Below are 13,949 nucleotides of genomic sequence, written 5' to 3' on the forward strand. Positions count from 1 at the left end.
CCCTCCCCCCCCGCTATCTTCCCCCCATATAAAGCGATACAATGTTGCCTTTTATGGCGAGGACGCTCCTTATATGGTGAGAGCCGGCGCTTTGCATCTATTGGCCGCCCCCTAGCAGCGCTTGGACACCGTTGGCTGCAAGGGACTGGCCTAAGATTCTCGTTGGTCGAAGGCATAAGGGCTCATTTGCATACATTCCAAAAGAGCTGCGTTCGTTGAGACGTCACCCCGAGGCGCAGCTCTTAAAGGGAAAGAGCCGTGCTGTTTCAAAAGCGGTTCTAAATATTCAGTACCGCTGGGGGAGGAAGGAAGAGATCCGATGCGCCGATTGAGCAACAGAACGGAAAAGACCCAGCCTTCTCCAACCTATCGCCCTTCATTTTCTCCAGAGAGAACCGTCATTGGCCAGGCCCAGGGTTATAGGGTTTGTAGTCCCAAAACATCTGGAGGGCTCCTCCAGGTTGGAGAAGGCTCGAAATAGCTTGGAGCCAACAGCTGAGAGATCAGCGGACGATGAGCCCTAAGCACGCGTCAAACTTGGTGAAGCCGGGACGGATTCTGGGACTTGCAAAGAGCCGGAATGCGGCATTCCCGGAAATTCGATGGAAATTCACCCCTCCGTTTGAACAGAAAAAGAAGAAAGCGCCAAGAAACGGCGGCGCGCGCGGAAGTTAGGTGCAAACGACCCCGTCCGAGAGCGGTGAGCACAAGCCGCCTAAGCCCAAACCTTTGACTGGCACGAAGGGAATCTTAGCCCGGACGCGCCTCTCGCCCCTTCCGGATCGGCGTGGGTCGCTTCTGGCTTCGGAGGCCCACGTGCTCGAGTTATTTCGGGGCGCGTGCCTGCTCGGCTCGACTTAGGAGTCAGCAGAGGAGAGGCAGGGCGACCCGATAAGTTTCGGTTCAGTTACAAGCTTTGTCGGGGGGCCGAGTCCGCCCGCCGCCCCGGCCCATTCCCGCGCTCGGAGTAGAGCCGAGGCGCCGCGTCCTTCCCGATAGAAGGCGCGCCGGCCCCCGGGAGGGGAATGGCCCTGGCGCGCGCGCCACGGTAGGTTGTCGGGCAAGGCGGAGGGCCTCAGAGACGTTTGGGTCTTTGGCGCCCCATCACTTTCACAGGACACCGGTTCCTCCTGGTGGAGGTGGAAGCTGCTAGCGCTGGACATTTTGTGCGCCTCGTATGCATTTATTTCTCCCATGTATATATGGGAGAAATAAATGCCACAGCCTTTCTCTTGCCAGTCGGCGGAGGGACGGGGGCTGCGCTTGCCCTTTGGATTCTCCCTGCCTGCCCTTGGTTCCTCTGCGGTTGAAAGAGGAGCTGCTGTTTCGCTCTGAGCAATCTGCTTCGGCTTTTGCTGCAAACTCTATTCATTGACTTGAGAAGAGCCTCTCGTTGTCTCCTGACCTGCTGTAGCTGTTCTTTACATTAAAAGTACCTGGGAAATCAATACAATTGGCCTACAAGCTGGTAATAGCAGTTGAAGCTGAACCTGGCCAGGATTGTAAAAGGCAAGCTGCGGTCTGGGTATGGGGCTTATACCCTGCAGTTGCACAGTCAAACTAGTTAGCAACAAAATAAAAAGCCATAAAACAGTTCCATTTTTGACAGATAACTCCTAAAGTAATAATTAACCAGTGGAAAAGACCTGGCTGAAAGGGAACATCTAGACCAGTGTTTCTCAACCTCAGCAATTTTAAGATGTGTGGACTTCAGCTCCCAGAATTCCCCAGCTGTGCACAGCTAGGGAATTCTGGGAGCTGAAGTCCACACATCTTAAAATTGCTGAGGTTGAGAAACACTGCTCCAGTGGACCCTTTTTCTGAAAAGGCAGAGAGTTCAGCTCTCAAGAGAGTGCATTATTTTACATTCATTATAGCCATGGAAAGTAATCTAGACAGTGAATGGCCTGAAGCTGATCAATGAGTATGATGCTGTTTCATGGATGTGAACTCAAATCTTCCTAGCCCAAATCTAGTACACTTATCACAACTTACCTTTTTGCCAGCTCACTATTTTATGTCTAGTGGCTGACCCTAATTATTTGGGCATTATAGTCTGTACTGGAAGAGGTCTATACACTTCTGGGCTGGGTTTGCAAAGCACTTTCAACAAGAAATCCCAGTTAGCATATGTGCCCATGGTGTCATTTTTACCCCTCTCCACTACTGCAAATCCATTTAATGTTCAGACTTACTATGTCCTTCAAATTTTAACAGGTATTACAGATCATGTTTATTTGAATAATGTAGCTTACGACAACCCTAAAGTATAGCATCCAGGTTAAAAGAATACAAAATGGCAGCTGTTTTTAAATGACATAGCAGTTGCATTTGTATGACATACAGAACCACAATTAGCGAAAAACATGTTAATCTAACACTTTTTGGTTCACAATATTGTGTAAACACCTACAGTTGGGTTAATTCTGAAAGCTAGGTTCAATTCATCATAGGTAAATATGTCAGAATAAAGCTAGTGACTTTGAAACCTCAATTAAAGAGCAATGGTTAAGGTAAGGTTAAGGTAAAGGTTAAAATGGTGCTTCTCTGGGCTCAGCAGTTGAATATTTTTGCAAGATGCATCGTGCAAGTAAAGCCACGGAGAGAAATGGAACAACACAACTGCCTGCACTTCTGGACCCCCACAAGCATTAACACATTGATAATATACAGTGTTACTATTGACTATAATTCATTCTTGATATTGAATACAAAAGGTGAATATACTTCAACATTACTAGACAACATTAGTACGTTTGCATTCAACATCAAAAGAGAATTATAGTCAATGAATTTGGATCAAGCCCTGCTGAAACCTTCCAAGTATCTTTTTAAGCTCTCCTTCCCTGGAAACTAGGGAAATTTAGACATTGCCATTTATTAGAATATTAAGTAGAAGTTTTAAAGCAACAAAAGCAATTGCCATGTTTATTAATGGTATATAAAACTAGCAACTGAGCTGCAGCACAAAACATAAGGCATGGTGTGAGTTATGCTGCCTGTTTGCTTTTTTGCTGCTGTTTTAAAATTGAACGGATTTGGAGAATATCAGTACTTCATCCTTCTGCCAGTTCTACACCTGGGGGACGTAGGGCTGTATCCAGAGCTAAGTCTGTTTGCTTATGCTTGCATGGTGGAACTTCTGTGTCTCTTTCTCTACACACTGCTCATGCCCCAGATCTGTTCCTGAGGCCTTCCAAAATAACTGAAGCAGAATTGGGGTATATATAGGATGATGGGTTGGGGTTAATAATCTGTTTCACCCATGGATGCATCTTCCAAGCTTACAACACCAGGCTCTGATAGCTGTCATAGGATTGAAAAGAGCTGATTAGGCCAACAAATCAAGCAATTAGTCAATCCCCTTTGCGAATCAAAGCTAGAAATCTTAATCTACCATTAGATTAAGAATGCTACCATTCTTAGACATTGTAGGAGGAGAGCTTGTTAGTCTGGTGGTAAAAAAATCAGGAGGAGTCTGGTAGCCCCTTTCTGACTAGCAAATTTTATTTAAAAGCATAAGCTTTTGTGAGCTGCAGTTCATGATGGTGCATCTGATGAAGAATATAATAAAAATTGTTAGTCAGAAAAGGTACTACCAGGGCTCTTTTGATTTTTTACCATTCTTAGGTATTGATAATACAAATAATTTACTTTGTCATGTAGATGAATCCTTAGTCTTTCCATCTTGTATCTTTTTTATGGCTGGTTGTGTTTGATCTGTTTCTAACTTAATGAACAGTTTAGCCATTCATCATATGTGTGGATTAGTTAAAAAGCTTATTCTAACTATCTTATCATCATGGGTCTGTGTCTTGTAGCATCCTTTCTATTATTAAATATAGGTGGGAAAACTGTTCTGAAAGCAACATTATCTTCTGTTTGATGACACAATAGTTCATTCAAAATAGTGTATATATTATCTATGGAATTCACCATATTAAATTTATTAGATGAAAGGATAAGAAGAAAAGAGGGAGGGAGGGAGGAAACCATAGACATAATTCTGTCGATCCCAAATTCAAAGAATTGATATTAATTTGTTTTCTATTTAGTGATACAACTCCCCATCTCATACGTAAAGCCTTTGCATCAACTTTTGAAGCCCTCCAAATGATCGAAGCTATTTGAAAGAATGCTTTTTCTGTTTATTGCCCACAACAGGAAGTTTTTCAAGTAGTGGAGGGCAAAATTGTGTGAAGCTTATATGAGATGCAGTCCTGCCAGCTATATTCACATTCTGCTCCTGAACAAAAAGACATTGCAACAAAAGAACAAGCAGATTCCAAGGAAGGATACCGTCTGGTTGCTCAAACATTTGTGCTACGTGTAGCTGAAAAATAGTATTTGTATAGACTCAAAATAATGCTATATGTGGTATTTGTGGATTTTAGATTCATATTTGACTCAGATTGCAGAGGGGATCTTTGGAGAAAGCTACTAGCAACCTCAGCTGACAGGAGACCACTACTTCTGGTACACCACTACCTTTATAAGCAGAGTTAGATGCAACCATCACAGCCATTTTTCAGATCACATTGCCACAGAACAAGACGTTAAGGAAGGTTGTGTTCTAACATGCCACCTATTTATTCTATATATACATTCCCTAGTTAGTCAACTAGTCAGCTGCATCATCTCAAAGGAGTTCAAATACATGTTCTGGTTGTACTACATATGGTTGATGCAGGGACATTGTCCTGAACTCCCATTAATCTTAATAAAAAGTTTTGCAGCTACTTACTGTCTTCAGTGATGAGTAAATTACCAGAAGACCAAAAATTATGACTTTTGCGGAAGGAAAGGAAAGGAAAGGAAAGGAAAGGAAAGGAAAAACAAGACAAAACAGAAAATGAGACTCTGTTTAAATTATCTCTAAGACTGGAGAAGTCAGTATTTTTAAATATAATACTGGTAAAAGATAGACACACAAGGAGCCTATAACAGTCTGCTCAAAGGTGCTCATTTGCCATTCAAAAATGTGATGGTCATTTTGATCCAGCAGCTCTTAAACTTTTTTGAGCATAAAGTCATCCTCAACTATTACATGGGATGCTACTTGGACTTCATAGCAGCTCCATCTCTATTGAAGCAGTCCTAACAAAATTGGGAGGGAGGGGGATTTTGTAGGTAGCCAGGTTGATAGATGCTCCAGCTCTTCCCGTGATCATGAGATGGGACTATGCAAAATAGAGTTGAATGTAAATATAACTATTTGCTTGTGTAACTACTGACTTAAATTAAGAGCTCATCCTTTAAAATTAATTTCCCTTGATATTATTATGTATTTATTTCATCATAGAAACAAGCCTTAAATGGAAACTGAGCTCTGTTGGCATTGACCCATCACTCTAGTTTATCGCTGAGTTCTCAGAAGGAAAAGCCATAATGAAACAACTCTTGACTGACATTGATAGGCAGAACTATCTAAATCAGTTTCTGGGTGATATAAAAGTTGGAGTCAGAATTCTGAACTGGAAAAAAATACAATTCTTTTAATTCCTTAAATATGAGAGCATTTTCATTAGCATGATTTGATGCCCTCTCATAGCAGTTTTAAAAGGGAAATGTGCTACAATATTCTACCCTGAACATAATATGAAAGCTTTCTGATCTCTTGAATGTATGTTTTTGTATTGCCATTTTATCATGATATGGAGAAAATTCCATGTGTCCTGGAAAAGCTTCTAGGACTTTCATATTTATTCTGTGACAACTGGCTCTTACCAGCTCATAACACAGAAATCACCGATAGAGGGGGACAGTTTTGCAAAGTTGTCTACGACTATACATCAGATAAATCATTGCATTTAAAATCTTTCTCTATTAATATGCTTAAATGTGCAATTTATGTATCATTTCTTGTATAAACCATATGTAATGAACAGGATTTGCTTTTAAATGTTTCTTGCTCATGTAACTGAAGTGTATTTGATTCACTGATTATTGACCATCATAAGGTTTTAACCAGTTAGCCGCCTCCTGTGTAAGCCTGCTAAGACATTCAGAGCATTTTTAGAGGCATTTCCCCACCCCAAAAGAAATCAGATGTTGCGTCTGGGGAAAGGACTTTTCAGGTGTGGTAACTCCCTGATGTCTCCATTGAGATCTTTCTGGTGTCAGTCGAAAAGCTTTTTGTTTCAGTAACTTTTAGGATTGAGGTACTAATGTTTTCTCTGTTGCCTTTAATTTTGTACAATTTTATTTGCTTTTAAGTGGTGTAGTTTAAGGGTGGCAAAATGGTGGGCGTAGCGTTCATAGCATTCATATTACTATTGCATTTTGAGTCTGAAGGATCTCCAAATGCAATAATGTTTAATTTTGTTTATGGTTGAAATCTCTCAAGATTGCTAAATCTCATAAGATTTTAAAATTTTCAATTGATTTCCGGCAAGAGTGCTGAAATCTTACAGAATTTTAGGCAAAAGCCCTGAAGCCTTACGAGATTTCAGGAACGAGGTTGCCAGTATCTGAATGAGGTGTCTTGAGACTGGGGCATTGCGTATTTATGTATTTACTTACAGTATTTAGGCATGTATAATTGTACAGGGGCCCCACTGTCCAAAGAGTATTGATTCCTGGTATATTTTTACTTTTTATGGCCCCCCCCCTCCGTATTTTGCTCAGGGAATTTATTATCAACTGGTGGTATTAAAATGCTGGAAATAAATATAATCTATATACATTATGAATTAAGCATTGTAGTAGATGTAGTCCAAACAAAGATTAAACATAGCCATATAGAAGTATGATTTCTTCAAGATTTCCGATCCTTTTGTTCTAACAGTGCCTGGTGGAAAAAAAAAAAAAAACGTTCTTGAATTCAGGTTCCATTTCTTCAATCCATAGCACGCTGTTGCAAGTCAAGTTGCTCCCACATTGACCTTCATTCCATAGTGCTTGACAGTGGAGTTTCCACAGTTGGTTCAGGACAGACAAAAAAAGTACTTCTTCACACAGTGCATAATTAACCGACAGAGTTCATCTTTGTCAATTTAATAATTCATTGCCCCAAAGTAGGACAAAGGCCTTGCCTTACTCTGTTTCATTAGACTTACTAATATCAGATACATTTTCCTATTGTTGGGTATGCTCAATGAATGAAACTGGCATGTTCAGAAAGAGAGTTCATGGATGAACCTCACCCAAAGCCCTCATGTGCTGTAAAGGCTTGAACTGTAATGAGGGGAGGCCTCTTTGCATCGGTATTTGATGGCAGGAGGAGCAGGGGGTAATTGCTTTTCATCCCCTTTTGCCTGGAAGAAGGCAATGTACAGTATGAAGGGTATCACTCTGAGAGCTTCAACCATCCAGAGCCTTCAGAACGACTGAAACAGAACTGCTGGACCACCAATTTTGGCAAGGGGAAGATTTTGCTCCTCTCGCCATCAGCTCAACTTGGATCGTCTCCCACTTGCTATAAGCTCTATTATTCTGAGAGAAGGGGAGTTCAAATTAATTAAAATCAGAAGTATATCATACAATTAAGTTGGGGGGAAAAGGCTTGGGGATACTACACTCAGTCTAACTGTAGTTGAGAGTCTGGTTACACACACAGTCCCTTCATTTCTTCTCTCGTCTTGTAGAGCTGCACGGTAAAATGTTTCTATTGCACATTAGCAGCCAATTAAAGTTGTCTTGTTTTGTTTGTTTTAGCTACCATAAACTCTAATTACAATACTGCAGTTCAGGTTGGGAAGGAAATCTGCCCCAGGTTAAGTTGGCTGACAGTTCAGGCAAGCAAAGCAGTTGATAACTCTTCTGCTCAATTAATTTGCAAAACAGTTTTGAAACTTTCACAGAGTTACTCCTTGTGTTCAGGCATCTTCTGCTCTTGTGCCTCTCATTCCCTCCTATTTTTTCCATTTTTGGTATATCACGCCCACCTGGTTGGACTGTAAATGTTCTTGTCGATAGAACTAGTTTCTTTGCGGCTTAGTGAGAACACACGTTAGGTGGCTCTGTTCATGACTTCCCTTGAAATCTCTGTCCCATGCTTATTTCAAATAATATTTTAATTGCATAATTAGATAAGGCCCTGACACACCTTGGCAATCATAGGGCTTGATTAAATTAGAAAAATGCATACTTAATTCGGGTACTCAGAGGTGAGCTTTAGGATTTGTTCAGTGAGATGGGGAAACTTCATTATAGCATTGCACAGAGAATACAAGGAAAGAAGAATGAGTAAATAAAAGAGCTGAGTGGTAACTTGAACTCAGGCCTCCCTGAATTACTTTAACACTGCTACTGCTTACAACTACTCCTCTCTGTCTATCATCTCTCTGTCATATCTATCTATCTATCTATCTATCTATCTATCTATCTATCTATCTATCTATCTATCTATCTATCTATCTATCATATATAATCTCTTACAAAGAATTGTGGTTTCAGCCATTCAGGCCAACGCACATGTTAAATGCAGCTATGAAAATACTTGCTTTAGCATTTGCTTCAGAAGCAATCAAGAAACTAAAGCTTTTAATGCTTATGTGCCATTTGTTGGAAGCTGCAAAAGCAACTGCATACACATGGATACAACCCCCTTCACTTGTTTGTGTGTGCTTCTGTAATTAACTGGCTAATGTTTGACTTGTAAAATAAATTTTACTCCCCAGTTTTCACTCTCTGCTGTAACAGTATTGCTAGAGCAAGGCAGGGGCAGTTTTGCTGAGCTCCCACACAGGAGTGTCTTAAGGGAGGAGATAAAAAAAGTCAAGATGGCGGTCACAACGATGTGATTAAAACGCTGAAGGCTGTGGCCACCATCTTGACTTTTTGTTCTCCCTCCTGTGGAGACCCTTGCTCCCACAGCAATGTCTCAGACTACCAAGGTGCTTCTGTCTGGGCTTGGAAGAGCCATGGGGCTATCTTTAGAGTATGCACGAGGCACATCTGTGGCTAGGACAAGGCCAAGTCAGTGTTTCAAATCACCAGAGCAGTCTACGCACATTCAGCAGGTTTTTGTCTTTTTGGTTTTTGGTTTTTATGAAGTGGGGTGGAATTTCCGGATGATACCGGGAGGGATGAATGGAACGTAAAGAAGAAGAAAGCTGTCCTGCTGTAACTTTGCTTGACCTTTAGCCTACATGGCTGGCTGGGGAATTCTGGGAGTTGAAGTCCACTCATCTTAAAGTGGCCAAGTTTGGACAACACTGGCCTACTCACTTAAAGAGGAAGCACGATTGCTCACAACTGATAGTGAGGTAAGAAGGTTCTGATGATTGGAAAACTGCTAATGAGAAAAATGAACAGACATGGCAGGATGGAGAAGTGTTAGGTTTTACCTTATATGGATGAGAAGGGAATAGAGGGCACAACTATGTGTCCAAAGCAGATTGGTGGAAACTCTGCACTTTGGCTTGTTCAGGGTCTCTCTTCTTTGGAGAGGACGCTATTTTCTTGCGCTAGGAAATAAAGCTTGCCGTACCACACTTGATCTGGTCTCTTGACTCTCCAGCTCAAGTGGACCCACTAACAGATCCAGCTAGCCACCCCCCCCCAGGGCTAGAAGACATCTTGTGATCCTTGAGGTTAGGAAAGTAAGGGGCCCAATCATCAAGTCGGTCCTGATTTGTCCCTAACAATACCAGCTTCTGCTTCCAGTGCCTTTCCCACCTCTTTTAAATCATCTTGTCACCACAGAAAATCCATTAAGGAGGCTTTTTAAAAAGCTACCACAGTCAAAATCTAATTATTGCAGTTCAGTTTGGGAAGAAATCTGCCCAAAGTTAAACTGGCTGACAGTTTAGGCTAGCAAAGCAGCTGGTAAACCTTGCTGATCAAATAATAATAATTAAGACAAAAAAGTCTGGATAGTGGACATAACAATACCTGGAGACAGCAGAATAGAAGAGAAAGAACTGGAGAAAATCACAAAATATAAAGACCTGCAAATAGAAGTAGAACAACTGTGGCAAGCAACAGATAGTACCAATAGTTATAGCAGCCTTAGATGCAATCCCAAAGCATCTGCAGCACCACTTGAACACCATCGGCATTGACAAAATCACCATCAATCAATCGCAAATGGCAGCTTTATTTGGAACAGCTTATATCCTGTGGCAATACCTTTAGCACCATCAAACAACATCTGCTTACCCCAGCTCCTTGGGAAGAACTCGATAGATGGATAAAAATGCCAAATCCAGTCTAAACATCTGGCTAACTGTGCAACCAATCACAATAATTTATTAAACGTATTCCACTTCATGCCTTCAGACATCTCCAGCAATTGCCAGGCCTGTTGGAGTGGGGATTTCCAGATGATGTCATCTTCCACTGATAGCCTTCAGATGCCTGATAGCCTTTTTCTCATCTCTCCTTCAGTCCTTTTTCTCTGCCCAGAAAATCCATTCAGGAGAGAAAGTTGGAGGAACAGCCTTGAGTCTGACTGGTGGCAGTAGGTCCGATCCATTAGGAAGGAGCTGGTGAGGAAGGAAACACCAAATAGTTGTTTACTTCAACTATTTATTTCTATTTATTTATTATTAAATTTACATGCTGCCCATCTCCCCCAATTCTTCCACCTGAAAGGTTCCAGGAGTGGCAAACCTCAAGTAAAATGTCAAGAATTCCTACCTATAAGTCTGCAATCTAGTTCCAGGTCTTCATCAGGAATTTAAAAGTGAAGGTTCAGAAAACACATGATGGTTCTTGAAGACCAGAACGTGGAGTGGAAAATGTGGTTGACAAGGGCAAAATATTCAAGGAAGTATAATGACAACAATGTCTGATGTGAGACAGGGTAAAGATTCATCAGTGTATTTAAAAATAATGTTTAATTCAGCCTATTAAACCTTATCCAAAAGAATGAATAGTATAGCAGAAAAGAACCAAACCTGACCTGATTTGAGCAAGTTAAATCAGGTTTGGTACTGTCTTGCTTTGAACAAATATTTGCCTCCTTTGTCTTTGTAAATCTACGCCTCTGATTTACTAAATAGTGTAGCCTTTAACCCTGTAATTTATACTTATGTCTGAATATCTGACATTCAACTGTACTTGCAGGTATTTTGGAGGGCGATATAGACTGACTCAGCACACTCTAAAACTATGACGCCAAAAAGAAAAGACTTTAACAGGATTTCCCAAAGTGCTAGACAGAAAGGTTTAAAAAGATAAATATAAAAAAATCCATATACATTTTGCTTTGAGCACTTCATATTTCCCCTCAAATTTACATGGATTGGTTTAGAAAAGCAACTAAGTAGCCGGTGCAAAACCACCCCAATCCCTATCCTAGTGCCATCCAGATATATAGAACTACAATTTGGAGAATTCCAGACAAGAACAATCTATCCAGGGAACACCAGGTTTGGAAAGAGACATTTGTAGGGACACTGTACCTTAGTTATGGTAAGTGACAACTCTTGCTTAAGACCTATCCTATATGAGGTGGTCTTAACTTGGACTTGGTATTACCTCAGGAAGTTTGATGGGGCAGTATACCAATATATGGGGCAACTGCCTATTGCACACGGCTTCAGTATCAGGTTCTTATGATGTGAAAGTTGTATGCATTGTATATGTCTGTATAAGGGTATGCCCAGAATGTATCACTGGCAGCACTTGTGCCCATCTTAGAAAATAAATATATTTATTTTCAACACACACACGCACACACATACACGTTACTTCACTTGGGAACCATTTTACAGAAGCACTCAAGTTTCAAACACTGGATTCACATTCAAACCAAGCTATAGTGTGGGTAACTTGAGTACAGCTCGGTATCTATCTGAACGCAGCCACTATGATATATAAAGTATTATTTATGGGTTAGCATATTGTATGAAGCCAACATTATGATTTATTTATTAAACCATAGTTAATCAATGGCTTATAATGTGCAAACCCAATCACTACATTGAATCTAGGTTTGATCATACTTAAGTAGAAGCAATGAAATCAGTGTGCCTTAAGTCTGTTGTTACTAATGTAAAGCCATTAAGTTCATTGAGTTAGCTTAATTAAATTTGGATTAGAAAGATATGATGACATAGATCTAAATAACTGTATAGAACAAAAATATGAATTGGTAGTTTATTTTATAAAAAACTTAGAGAAGTAGCATTAATAATTTTTTATTAACTACAGCCCACAACTGCAAACAGAAGTGTCTCTTTGCCGTTAAAACTATGTATGCAAGAATTAAATTGCAGAGCACTTTTTTTTTTAAAGTCAGGCACATAGCTTGAGAGTACTTTTTGGTTATATTGCCTCTGAATTTTCCAGCAGAAAGTAACATGGAATTTATCTGCAGAGTTACAGTTAGCATACCAGCAACTGCCTTTCCAGAATGGGCCTAATTTAGTAATACAGGTAGTCTTCAACTTACGACCATTCGTTCAGCAAACATTCAAAGTTACGAAGGTGCTGAAGAAGAGACAACTGGTCCTTGAAATTGTGGCCATCCCAGGACCCCCACCATCATATGATTGCGATCTGGGCAGCTGGCAACCCATTCACACATATGATGGGTTGCCAAGCACCCGTGGTTCCATGATCGCTATTTGTGACCTTCCCTGCCAGCTTCCTCAGAAAGTCAAAGGCAGGGAAGGTCCCAAGTCACTGGGACAAGTCTCCTCAACCTGCACACCTTCCCCAAGCCCCTCTGTGCTTGCGCTGTGCCGGCCACTCGCGCACCCCCACACACCATCCCTGACCCGAGCTGTACCCTGTACAACCTCTCCAACCTGCACTGCATCCCTGCGCACCCTTCCCAACCTGCATGCAACCCTGCATATCCTCCCTGACCCATGCGGTGCCTCTTGCGCACCACCATGCACCCTCCATGACCCTCCCTGTGCACCCCCTCACTCCATCCCCCACCTGGCAGCAGCCACTTACCTGCCTGCCGGCCTAGAACTTGCAACTTCCAGCTGGCTTCCCCACTGACTTTGGTTATGGGAAGCCAGCAAGAAGTTGTCTTGCCTAACAACCATGGGATTCAGTTAACAATGGCAACTGGAACTGCAGGGATAGCTGTTGCTAAGCAATATGGTCACACTTTACGACCACATTGCTTAGCGATGGAAATTCCAGTCTCAATTGTTGTTGTAAGTTGAGGACTACCTGTAGTTAAGTTATCCAGGGCTTGATGACATAATATTAAAGATATCTATAAATAGATTATCTATCTATCTATCTATCTATCTATCTATCTATCTATCTATCTATCTATCTATCTATCATCTATCCTGATTTATATCCTGACTTTATTTTGTACCACTCAAGGCAGTGTACAAAATGATCCTGCCTCCTATTAAGTAGTACTATAGCTATCCTGAGTTGAATGTGCACAAAATGTAGCTAAGCAGCTTATCAGTGTAAGTTCAGAGATCTTTATACCAGTAATGAAAAGTCCTCCATTGATTGCCAGTTGTTTTCTGGGTTCAGTTTAAGGTGTTGATTTTAAGCACAGCTTAGGTGAGGGCCATCTAAAGGATAATCTGTCTCACTGTGACTCTTGTTATTAAGATCTGCATCCAAAACTATTTCTGAAGGTACCACTACTTGCAAAATACATACAATAGGCCTCATTTAGTGACTGCCTCATTTAACAACCAATTGCAGTTATGATGGTAATGAATAACTTTGCAACCAATTCTCGCATTTATGACCTTCACAGGTCTGTAAAACAAAGCTGAAGTAAGATTGTAAGCAGAGTTTCATCTAGCAACCACTTCACTTAATGACTGACTTGTGGGTCCTAATTGTGGTTGCTAAATGAGGATGACCTGTATAGGGCACAGCAAATATTTTGCCCCATGTCATTCCAATGGAATGCACTCCCTTCAAGAACCGTATTTATTCTCTTCTCTTTCAGCTGTTCTTAGAAAAGGTGTTAAAACACATTTAAATTGAGCTTTACAAAACTCTGAAGGTGGGTTTTTGTTTACTAGCATTTTAGTGTGATTATTTTTGTGACTCCAGCCATCCCA

The 13,949-nt window shown here is 41.0% G+C and overlaps 1 long non-coding RNA gene across 1 annotated transcript; it reads left to right on the forward strand.

The window, feature by feature from the left end:
* Positions 1 to 48: 48 nt before the first annotated feature.
* Positions 49 to 5,890, forward strand: LOC148217166 (uncharacterized). Its single transcript, XR_015797420.1, has 2 exons — positions 49 to 700; positions 4,056 to 5,890. It is a non-coding gene; the product is annotated as an uncharacterized LOC148217166 (long non-coding RNA).
* Positions 5,891 to 13,949: the final 8,059 nt, after the last annotated feature.

Source organism: Python bivittatus, unplaced genomic scaffold (assembly GCF_059951505.1).
Source record: "Python bivittatus isolate LINGU-HERP-01145 unplaced genomic scaffold, Pbiv_v1 ctg000020_np1212, whole genome shotgun sequence".
NCBI lineage: Eukaryota > Metazoa > Chordata > Lepidosauria > Squamata > Pythonidae > Python > Python bivittatus.